The following is a 10,414-nucleotide window of genomic DNA, read 5'->3' on the forward strand; positions in this document are numbered from 1 at the left end:
GGTGCTGGTCTAACTGGATATCTATTTGTAAAAATTTCAAATAGATCAATATTTATCACCTGTAGGATATTAAAGTCCAAGTGAATTAAAGGCCTCAACATAAAACCAGACACACTAAATCTTTTAGAAGAAAAAGTGGGCAAGAGGCTAGAACTCATTGGTACAAGAGGCAAATTCCTGAACAGAACACCAACACCTCAGGCTCTAAAATCAACAACTACTAAGTGGAACATCATGAAACTTAAATTCTTCTCTAAGGTAAAAGACACTGTGAGCACAAAAATATGACAGCCTACAGACTGTGAAAATATATTCACCAACCCTACATCTCACAAAGGGCTAATATCCAAAATATATAAATAACTCTAGAAATTAAACACCACCAAAGCAAATAATCCAATTAAAAATGGGGTACAGAACTAAACACGGAATTAGAGGAATACCAAATGCCTATGAAACACATAAAAAATGTTCAACATCCCTAATCATCAGGGAAATGAAAATCAAACAGACCTTAAGATTCCATCTTTCATTATCTGAATGGAAAAGATTGATAACCCAAATTACAACACATGTAGGCGAGGATGTGGAGAAAGGGGAACAATCCTCCACTGCTGGTGGGAGTGCAAACTTGGACAACCACTTTGGAAATCAATGTGGCACTTTCTCAGAATATTTGAAAAGTTCTACCCCAAGACCCAGCTATACCACTCCTCAGCATATATCTGAAAGATGCTCCTCCATACAACAAAGACATTTGCTCAACTGTGTTATAGCAGCTTTATTCATAATAGTCAGAATCTGGAAACAACCTAGATGTACCTCAACTGAAGAATGGATAAAGAAACTGTGGTACATCTACACAATGGAATACTACTCAGCTATTAAACCAAGAAAGTCTTGAAATTTGCAGGCAAATGGATAGACCTAAAAATGATAATCCTAAGCGAGATAACCCAAACCCCAAAGACACCCATTGTGTATACTCACTTATAAGTGGATTTTACTCCAACATGGATGTCCTCTGAGAGACTCCACACAGTATGGAGTAGGGACAGTTATTGAGACTGCATTCTGGACACTGGACAGAGGTCTGAGAGTTGCAGGATGACCTTGAAAGGCCACAGAAGAAGAGGTTACATGTAGTACAGAGGACACTGGATAAGCTGATGTCAGATGTTATGGAAGGAGGATTCCCCTTTCTAAGGACTAAGGGAGGGAGGGAAAGGGGATGAGGGAGAGGAGGAGAAAGGGGGCTGCAGTCGGAATGTAAAGAATTCAAACTACAGAACAATCAGGTAACTTATTTTTGCTAATTCTACTACATCAGAATAGCTCTGACACTGGCTGAGATATGAATGTCTATGAATAGAAAAGGTTTCATGTTGGACACGGATGCCCTGTGACTTATCATTAGAGGCCATTCCTAGTATGGCATGAAGGAAGATTTGCACGTATCTTACTTCTGCACATACAATGAGCAGAGAATCAGCCTTAGTTGCTCTGCATATCCTGCATACTTCATACAATTATAATATTAGAACTGTATAATGCTTGTGAGAAATTATGTTTTCAGAATAAAAAAAACTGGACACTGATGCTGGATCAGATCTGACAGGATTCATTGCTCTCAGCATGCTGCACACTGACATTCTGCATCCTCCAGTTTCTAGCCCAGGTGCCTCAGTTGCTGTCACCCATCATAATTGGACAGCTTCCAGGACAGCATTGAGGAAAACATCTGACCCCAATTGATCCAGCATTTCAGACTGTGTCAAACAGGAATCCTATTAAGACTGGAAATTCTCAGCATTTAGAAACTGGACCACAAATGCTATCCCTGGTTTGCTTAAACATCTTTCCCCATTTTTTTTTTTTTGCGGGGGGCCGTCAAAAGTATTATTTGCCTTAAGTTAGCCTGAAGAAACCTTAAAAGAACGACTTCTCAGTTCCTCTAACGGAAGTTGGGTAGGTTTCTGTTTGCTCTTTTGTGATGAAGATGCTTATTTTCATCAGGAGGTGGTTATAAGCTACTATTGGTTTTAGACAAAGAGAAAACTAGGTTGGACTCAGGGACATCTCTCTTTTTCTTTATCTTTCTTTCATAGGTAAGGAGATGGGAACTGAAAAGAAATAATGGGGGGGTATAGAACTATTGAGGGAGCATAAAATAAAATGTAGATTATTGAATCTACTCCACAACTCAAGGACTTAACTGTTACTCACAAATAAGGTTATTTTCAATTCATTGATACAAAATTTTGTATATTGGTGCAAATCATAGTCATGTCAAAAACTAGTCTAATTTTATCACAAGAATATATATCCAAGTCTAACAGATAGATATGATTCTATAGACACATAAGGTAAAATAGTTGAATGAGGTCTTCAAAAGCGTCAGAGACCTACAGAATATGGCATTTAAAGGTGTTTTAATTATTCTAAAGATTCTTTGATAACAAGACAAGTTAACTCCCGGAAACACCCAGCCTACCTCAAAGAAGATGATCAACATCAAAGAGCCTCCTTACAGAGTTGGCTTCAAATGTGGCAAAGAAGCCATTAGGCAAAATGTCCTTGTTTCTGCCACAGACAGAATTCTGCCTAAAAATGGGCAAGCATAGATACAGACAGAACCGACGGCCAAACTATGCCAAGACAGGGTACGCACATCCTTAACAGTTCCTGCCTTACTAATATGTCTGTCAGAGATACTGGACTTGAAGGCAGAAGAAGATGCTCCTACATTATAGAGAGGGTTTATTCATGCAGCAAACTGTCTCAGTCACTCTTTTTCATTTTGAAAGCTGCTAACCTATACTTCCAGTTCACTCAGGTATTTTAGTTTTATGCCTTCTCAAATCTCTGATGAGGTAGAAGACCAGATAGTTTAGTCTTACAATTAAGTTTAGTTGGTTAGGGGTTAAGATGTTTTTAGATCAACATAGATGTTTTAAGTTAATAGAAGTGAGATATGACAGATATTGATTTTCATTCAGAAGTTTGGACCTGATAAGATAGGAAAAATGCTTTCTTCAAATTTTACAAATACAAAGAGCCAAATCATTATGAATGTAACATTTATATAACTCCTGATTGTCTCATGGTTCTTCCTGCTGTATATGGTTTATTCATGTGTAAGAATATAAATGTATATGTTAAAATTAACTAAAAATGATAGTATTTAGGTTCTTGGTACTTTTGCTATGACAATGTACATAAGTAAAACAAATTATTCTCATAGTTAATATGGTTCCATAATCTATTTTCTTTATGTGTTTTCAAAACACGTCCTAACATAGGACCTTATATGCATGGGAACTCCTTTACTTATTGTATTTACTTATGTACATATGTGTTTGGCAGTACAATTATTCCCATTTTCAGAAAGCTAAACTGAGGCACAGATAGGTACATGCAGTTACAACTCAGTTCTACCACTGGAAGATTGCAATTAAATATTGGTATGTGAAAGATCTTTCAAAAACTTTTGTGAGGTAGGGAAAGTGTGTGCAAAAAAATTGTTTGTAAAAATTAACCCAACATATGACCAGATACTATTTTTATTGACATTATTACTGTGATGGTGAAACAATTACTCTTCCTATCTCTAGTATTTCACACAATTCTTAGCATATAGTATTGGCCAAAAATGCCTATCAGGAATGGCTCATAATATTGGCTTTTGAACCTCTTGGCATATAAGTATATATGTAGTTGTTTACTAAAATACTATGGTTGAATCTCAGTTAATTTTTAAGTGGCATTTGTTTTTTAATTTTTACTTATTTTGACATAATTCTGTACACAAGCCTGTCATTTAGTAGAAAAACATCATGGTAGACATCACTGGAATCAAATATAGCATGCTGTGATCTGTATAGGAAGGTATTGAAGCCATGAGGATACTTTGTGGACACCTTACTGTTGCCTTTTATTTATCTCATTCATAAATTGCACCACAACACCATTATCTCCATATCTAGACATTGGTTTAAAGAACTGTGTAAGACTGACAGAATTCTGCCTAAAAATAGAAAGCTTGGATTCAGGCAGATGATGGCCAAACTATACCAAGACAGGGTAGGCAAGTCTTCAATAGTTCCTGCCTCACAAATATGTAAGTCAGTTATACTGGGCCAGAAGGCTGAGGACAATGCTCTCAAGCTTTAGAGAGTTTTGTGTGACTGTTCAGGCAGCAAACTATCTCTGTCACTTGAAAGCTGCTAACATCCACTTCCTGTATACTCAGGTAATTAATTTTATTCCTTCTCAAGTCTCTGATGTGGTTGAAGACCAAATATTTTAGTTTTACAATTAAGTTTAGTTGTCAAGGGTTAAGATATTCTAAGGTCTAGGTAGATGTTTTAAGTTGTTAGAGATGAGATATGATAGATATTGAGTTACATTCAGAATTTTTGACTCAAGATAGGAAAATGTTTTCTTCAAGGTTGCCAAATACAAATAGCCAAAACACTATGAATGTATTAATATAATTTCTGATTTTTGTCATTCTTCTTGCTGTATATAGTTTATATTACATATGTGTAATTATATAAAAGTGTATGTAAAAAACAAAAAATATTTTTAAAAATATTTTTACTGCATATGGTGTTAGTACACAGCAGATTCCACTTGCACTTTGGGTTGTAAATGTTTCTTGCTGGGTGTGTGGAAATTACTCAGTGGGTAAGAACCATTGCTGTGCCAGTATAAAAACCTGAGATCCAATTCACAGCACCTACTTAAAGGTTAGGAGTGGCTATACATGCATTTAACCCAGAAGATGTGGCAGCAAACATAAGTAAATCTCAAGAACTCAGTGGTGAGGCAGCCTAACTAAATCAGAGTTTCAGGTTCAGGAAGAATCTGTCTAAAGATAGTAAGGCAAAGACTAGTAGAAGAAAACACTCAGTGATTATACCGTGCATTTTTGCCTATGGGCACATTCACATGCACACTAATGTGCATGCAACACACACACATGTACACACACAAGGACACATGTACATTCACACACACACACACTTACATTCATACATACATACATACACACACACACACTTACATTCATACATACATACATACACACACACACACACACACACACACACACACGCACACAACACACGTACATCTCAAGAAACAGGATACTTCCCAGGACCTAGCGTAAGAAGGTAGTTGTCCTCACTCATGGTCCATACTCCAGCCTCAGCCTCACTCAAGCAGAGATAATAGGTCTTACTGAATGCTGCCCTCCTGTGCTTCTATTTTCTCAGCTTGGTGTTCTGGAGACAGAGTGTCATGGATCCAGGCTAGTCTCAAACTCACTGTGCATCTGAGGATGCCCTTGAACTCTGGATTCTTCTGGTTTCACCTATGTCACATTATTAATAAGATTTTTTCCTTTAATTCTTACTTACTTGTTATGTAAGTGTGTGTTTCTATCCATTTGAAAACATTGGCTCTCCTGACTAAAGATTTATTTCTGACAGAGAGAGAGAGAGAGAGAGAGAGAGAGAGAGAGAGAGAGAGAGAGAGAGAGAAGGAAGGAGTGAGAGAGAGAAAGTTCATAAGTTTTTTTTCCTTGAGTGTCAATACTTCCAGAGAAAAATAAGAGAGAATTGATTCTTCAGAAATTATGTTATAAGTAGCTGTGAGCTATTATGGAAACAAATGCAATCATCCATAGCAAAGCCACCTGTTAGCCTACTTATTCTTTTAAAAGTTATTAGTATTTTGTGTGTTTGTGCGTGTGTGTGTGTCAGGGTATATGTTGTGCATCTAAGTGTGCATATGTGTGTGGATGTGGATACAATGTGTGTACATGCATGTGCATTTGTGTGTGTGTTTTTATGTGATTGTGTGCATATAATGTTTATGTGTTAAAAAGTGTATGTTTGGGGTGCACATGTGGAAGGTAGAAAAGAACTAAAGGAGTCTCTTCTCTCTCTGGTTCTCCCTCCTCTTTAAACCTTTTCATCCTTTCCTTGCTTACTTCCGTTTGTTGCTCCTCTTTCTCTTTATCCTTTGATTTCCTTCCTCCTAACTTCCTGTCTCTGCTGTCATTCAGGTTCACATCCTCACTGGTATTTTTGTTTTCCTTTAGGACGTTAGGAGTGCCATCAAGAAGATCTGTGAGTTTCTAGGAAAGACATTGGAACCAAGGGAACTGGATCTGGTGATAAAGAACAGCTCCTTCCATGTCATGAAAGAAATCAGGAACCCTGAGACCAGCACTCTAATTCATAAGGAAACCCATTTTTCCGTAATGAGAAAAGGTGGATAAATGTCATAGTTGTAATATGCCTCTGAATGTATGAGATCTTTCTTGTTATTTGGAAAGGATGCTAAGACTTTCGGTGTTTGTATGTGTCAACTTATTTTATATATTTTTCTATTCCTGTTTATGCAACTGGTGTATGTATTCATACGTGTGGGGGGGAATAAATTCAGGTTTGGTGCATGTTCTCTCTCATATGGGAATCTGTGCTTTTGCTGCATATGTATTTATATATGTAGTACTGTGCATGGGCATATGTCATAAAACTAGAAATAAAACCAAATGAAAATAAAGGGGAGCTAAAATGCTTACCATTTTATCTGTCGAAGCAAGATCTTTAGCTGAACTCACAGCACGATGATTCCAGTCCCTCTGTCTAGAAATCTTACACAGGAGATCCCCAGTCTCATTCCCCAAAAGCTGAGATTACAGGTTATTACCATACCTGCTCTGCTTTTAAGGGAGATATGTGGGGTTTTCCCCCAGTTATTTTTGCTTGATTGGAAAATCACTCATGCATGGAGACATCATTTTCTCAAACTTAAATTTTTATCACTTGAAAAACTTAAAAACAAAGTGCAACATTCCATTGTGGTATGTTAAAACATAATTTACTCCCATTGCTACTCCTTCTCTCTTCTTTCCCAACTTATATTCTTCCAAAGGCAGTGCACTCATTTCAGCTTTCATGTATTTTGTGTCCAACTTTCTCCTGCTCCCCTTTCTTCTTTTTTTTTGTTTTATTTCTAATTTTATGATTTATGCACACTCTCATTCCTACATCATATCCATAAATAGATACATAACGGGGAAAAAGCCCAGCTCCACATATAAGAGAGAACATGCAGCATTTGCTTTTCTGAATATGTATCGCTAAACATAATATCATTGTTTCCAGATATGTTTAGTTTTCTTCAAGGTCCGTTTTTCTTTGTAGCTCAATACATCTCCACCATATGTTTATTGCATTTTTTCACTCTCTGCTCATCCGCTGATGACATCTATGATTGTTCCATTTCCTTGATACTTTGAATAGTATAACTATAAACATTGATGCAAAGAATTTCTCTTTCTGCATAAAGGATTCTTTGCATGTATTCCCAAGAAGTGTACATATAGGTCATGATGTAGGCCTATTTTGGATTTCGTGGGAAATATCCATACTGACATTCATATAGCTGCACAGGTTTACACACTCATATTTTACATTGCACATTACATCCCAGGGAGAATAAGGTTCCCCTTACTGCATATTTTTACCGGCTGTTGCTACCCTTCATCATGAACATTCTGCCTGGGGCATGATAGTGTCTCCAAGTATATTTAATTTGCATTACATTATAGCTAAATATGTTAAGAACTTCAAAAAATTTGCTGGTCATTTGTATTTTGAGAATTGAGAGTTCAGTTCAACTGCTAACCATATACTGACAAATACTGTGGTTCTGTAGGTATGTATCAACACTAATTACTGTCACTCTGAGATATCCTTACATCCCTGCATCTGGGAATATTTTAAAAGAACTGATATATGCTCCAGGTACTTGAAGTATGTTTATTGAGTGTGGGAGTGAAAAATCAAAATCAGGCTGGAGATAGAGATGTTAGTGTAAACATGTATGAAATAGCCTAGAGAGCATGCTCCAGAGCATAAGCACATAACAAGATAAAAACAATTGAAAAAGATGACTATGAGATTCTCTAAGGCATCTTCAATGGCTAGATGGAGGCAGAAGAATCATGAATTAAGGTTATCCTTTGGGACACAACCAATTTGAAGCCACTTTCAACATCTGAGACACTCTCCTAAAACAGAGGAAAAAATAAAATAACAATCAACAAGAGAAAAGCAAAAACACAGACACACACAAACACACACGACAGAGAGAGAGAGAAAGAGAGAGAGAGAGAGAGAGAGAGAGAGAGAGAGAGAGAGAGAGAGAAACAAAAAGAACCAGATGATCATTGCATCAATAAACGTCACTCTATGAAAGTGCACACTTCCTGTTCTCAACAAACCTATTTTGGGGTTGGGATGTAGCCCACCTGTCAAAGTGCTTTTCTAGAATCGATGGATCCCTGGTTTTTATCCTAAACACTGCATAAATGAAGCAAGGAACAGCCTGCATCTAATCTTAGCACTCAGCAGGTGAAGATTTTAGGATCAGGAGTTTAAGAACTTAGCTACATAGCAACTTTTAAATCACCATGTACTAAATGAGATCGCGTCCTCAAAATCTTTACAGAAGGGCCAAGGAGAATGCTCAGTAGTAAAAGCGACTTATATCCAACTTGATGAACTGGAACCCAGTTCATAGAAGGAGAACTGACTACTGAAAGTTGTCTTCTGTTCTTTCCAGGCACCATGGCACCTGCCCACATACATATATACAGATGCACACACATGCAAATAAAAATGAATTGTACTATTAGCACAACAAAGCCAAAGCTACCCCTTCCTCCAATGCATCTACTTTTGTATTTAATTTATTCTTTATGTATGGGTGTTTTGCTTTCAGACATATTTGTATACTACCTATGTGCAGAATCCACATAGGCTGAGGAAGGCATTGGGTTCTCTGGGATTAGAGTTACACTAATTTGTAAGCCTTCATGGCAGTTCTTGAGTGTGAAGACGGGACCTCTGAAGGCAAATATGATTTAATTTCTTAAATCTTGATCTATCTCACTGGAACAAGAATCCACTTTTGAAAAAACAATTCCTAGATACAGTTCAAGTATCTGAGATGGTAAGCCATTCCAGAAACACACTGGATGCTTACAAATGACAGACCTGATGCCATTCAGTTGACCAGACAAACAAAATATCAAGGATTATTCCTCAACAATCAAGGTAGCTTTGCCCAGTTAGGCCCTTTATGTCTCAGGACCATGATGTTTCATCATCTGTATGGGATTATTTATCCTGGCCTGTAACATCATCCTCCTAGGAAGAAGATACTCCTATCATATCACACCCAGTTAATATTTAGAACTGAGAGTTGAGGCTATAGTGGGTTAAGAATTTAGGACATCTGAGATGGAATTCACATGGACTTTCTGAGAAGCCATTCATTCACACAGTACAGCATGTTATAGTGAAATGGGTTAGAGGATGGAGACAGAGAACGCAGAGCAGTTTACTAGGGGAAAAAACAATATACCTTGGCATGTGCTCTACAAGGTAGATCTATGGGAACCAGCTTAAACCACTGACAAATGACTTTGGAATCATTCTGGAAAGCTATATTTCTCTTTTGTAGTCACTTTTGATATCTCTTACCTCACCTGCAACCACTTTGTATTATCTTCTCTTGTGTTTCTGACATTTCTGTCGATCTGAGTATAGGAGTTCTCAGGTAACACTGAGAGGAAGTATGAAAATTGCCTTGGCTCTAAAGACCTACATTTAAATTTTGGTGCCATCGTCACTCTAGATTTTTCATATCAAAAGCCCACAGAAAAGTTACTCATAGAGGAGGAATTATTTCACTTTTTAAGAATATGCATATGTGTGCTTATCATGATTTTTACTTTTTATTTTATACGTATGGATGTTTTATCTTCTTGTAAATCTGTGTATCATATGCATACTGTACCCATGAAGGCAAGTAGAGGGCTTCAAATATTCTGGAACTGGAAGGAGAGCTGCTTGTGACTGCCATTTAAGTGCTGGAAATAGAACGCTGATAACCTGGAAAAATATTTAGTGCTATTAATTCTTCAATAATCCTTAAAACCCTTAATTTTTAAATTGCTTGTTTTTTAATTATTTTATTTTTGTACATATACATTTATATTATTTCACAAATATACAATAGATTACCTATGGCAAAAAGAACTGTGACACAATCTATGTGTAAAAAAGTGCATGTTACTTGCATGCATGTACCTGAAATGCCAGGAGAGACATTAAATTTCCTGGATCTATCACTATAGGAAATTGCACAGTGTCTAGCCTGGGTGCTTCAAACTAAATGAAAATTCCTCTGCAAGATATATGAGTGCCTTATCTCTTGAGTCACCTCCCCAGTCCATTCTTTTATTGTTTTTACATAGCTCTTAGGAAATGGTTTTTCTCTCAGGATATATCTGAATCATAATTTCTCACAGTTACATACGTTTAAAAAG

The sequence above is a fragment of the Acomys russatus genome, chromosome 19 (assembly GCF_903995435.1).
Source record: "Acomys russatus chromosome 19, mAcoRus1.1, whole genome shotgun sequence".
NCBI classification, from domain to species: domain Eukaryota; kingdom Metazoa; phylum Chordata; class Mammalia; order Rodentia; family Muridae; genus Acomys; species Acomys russatus.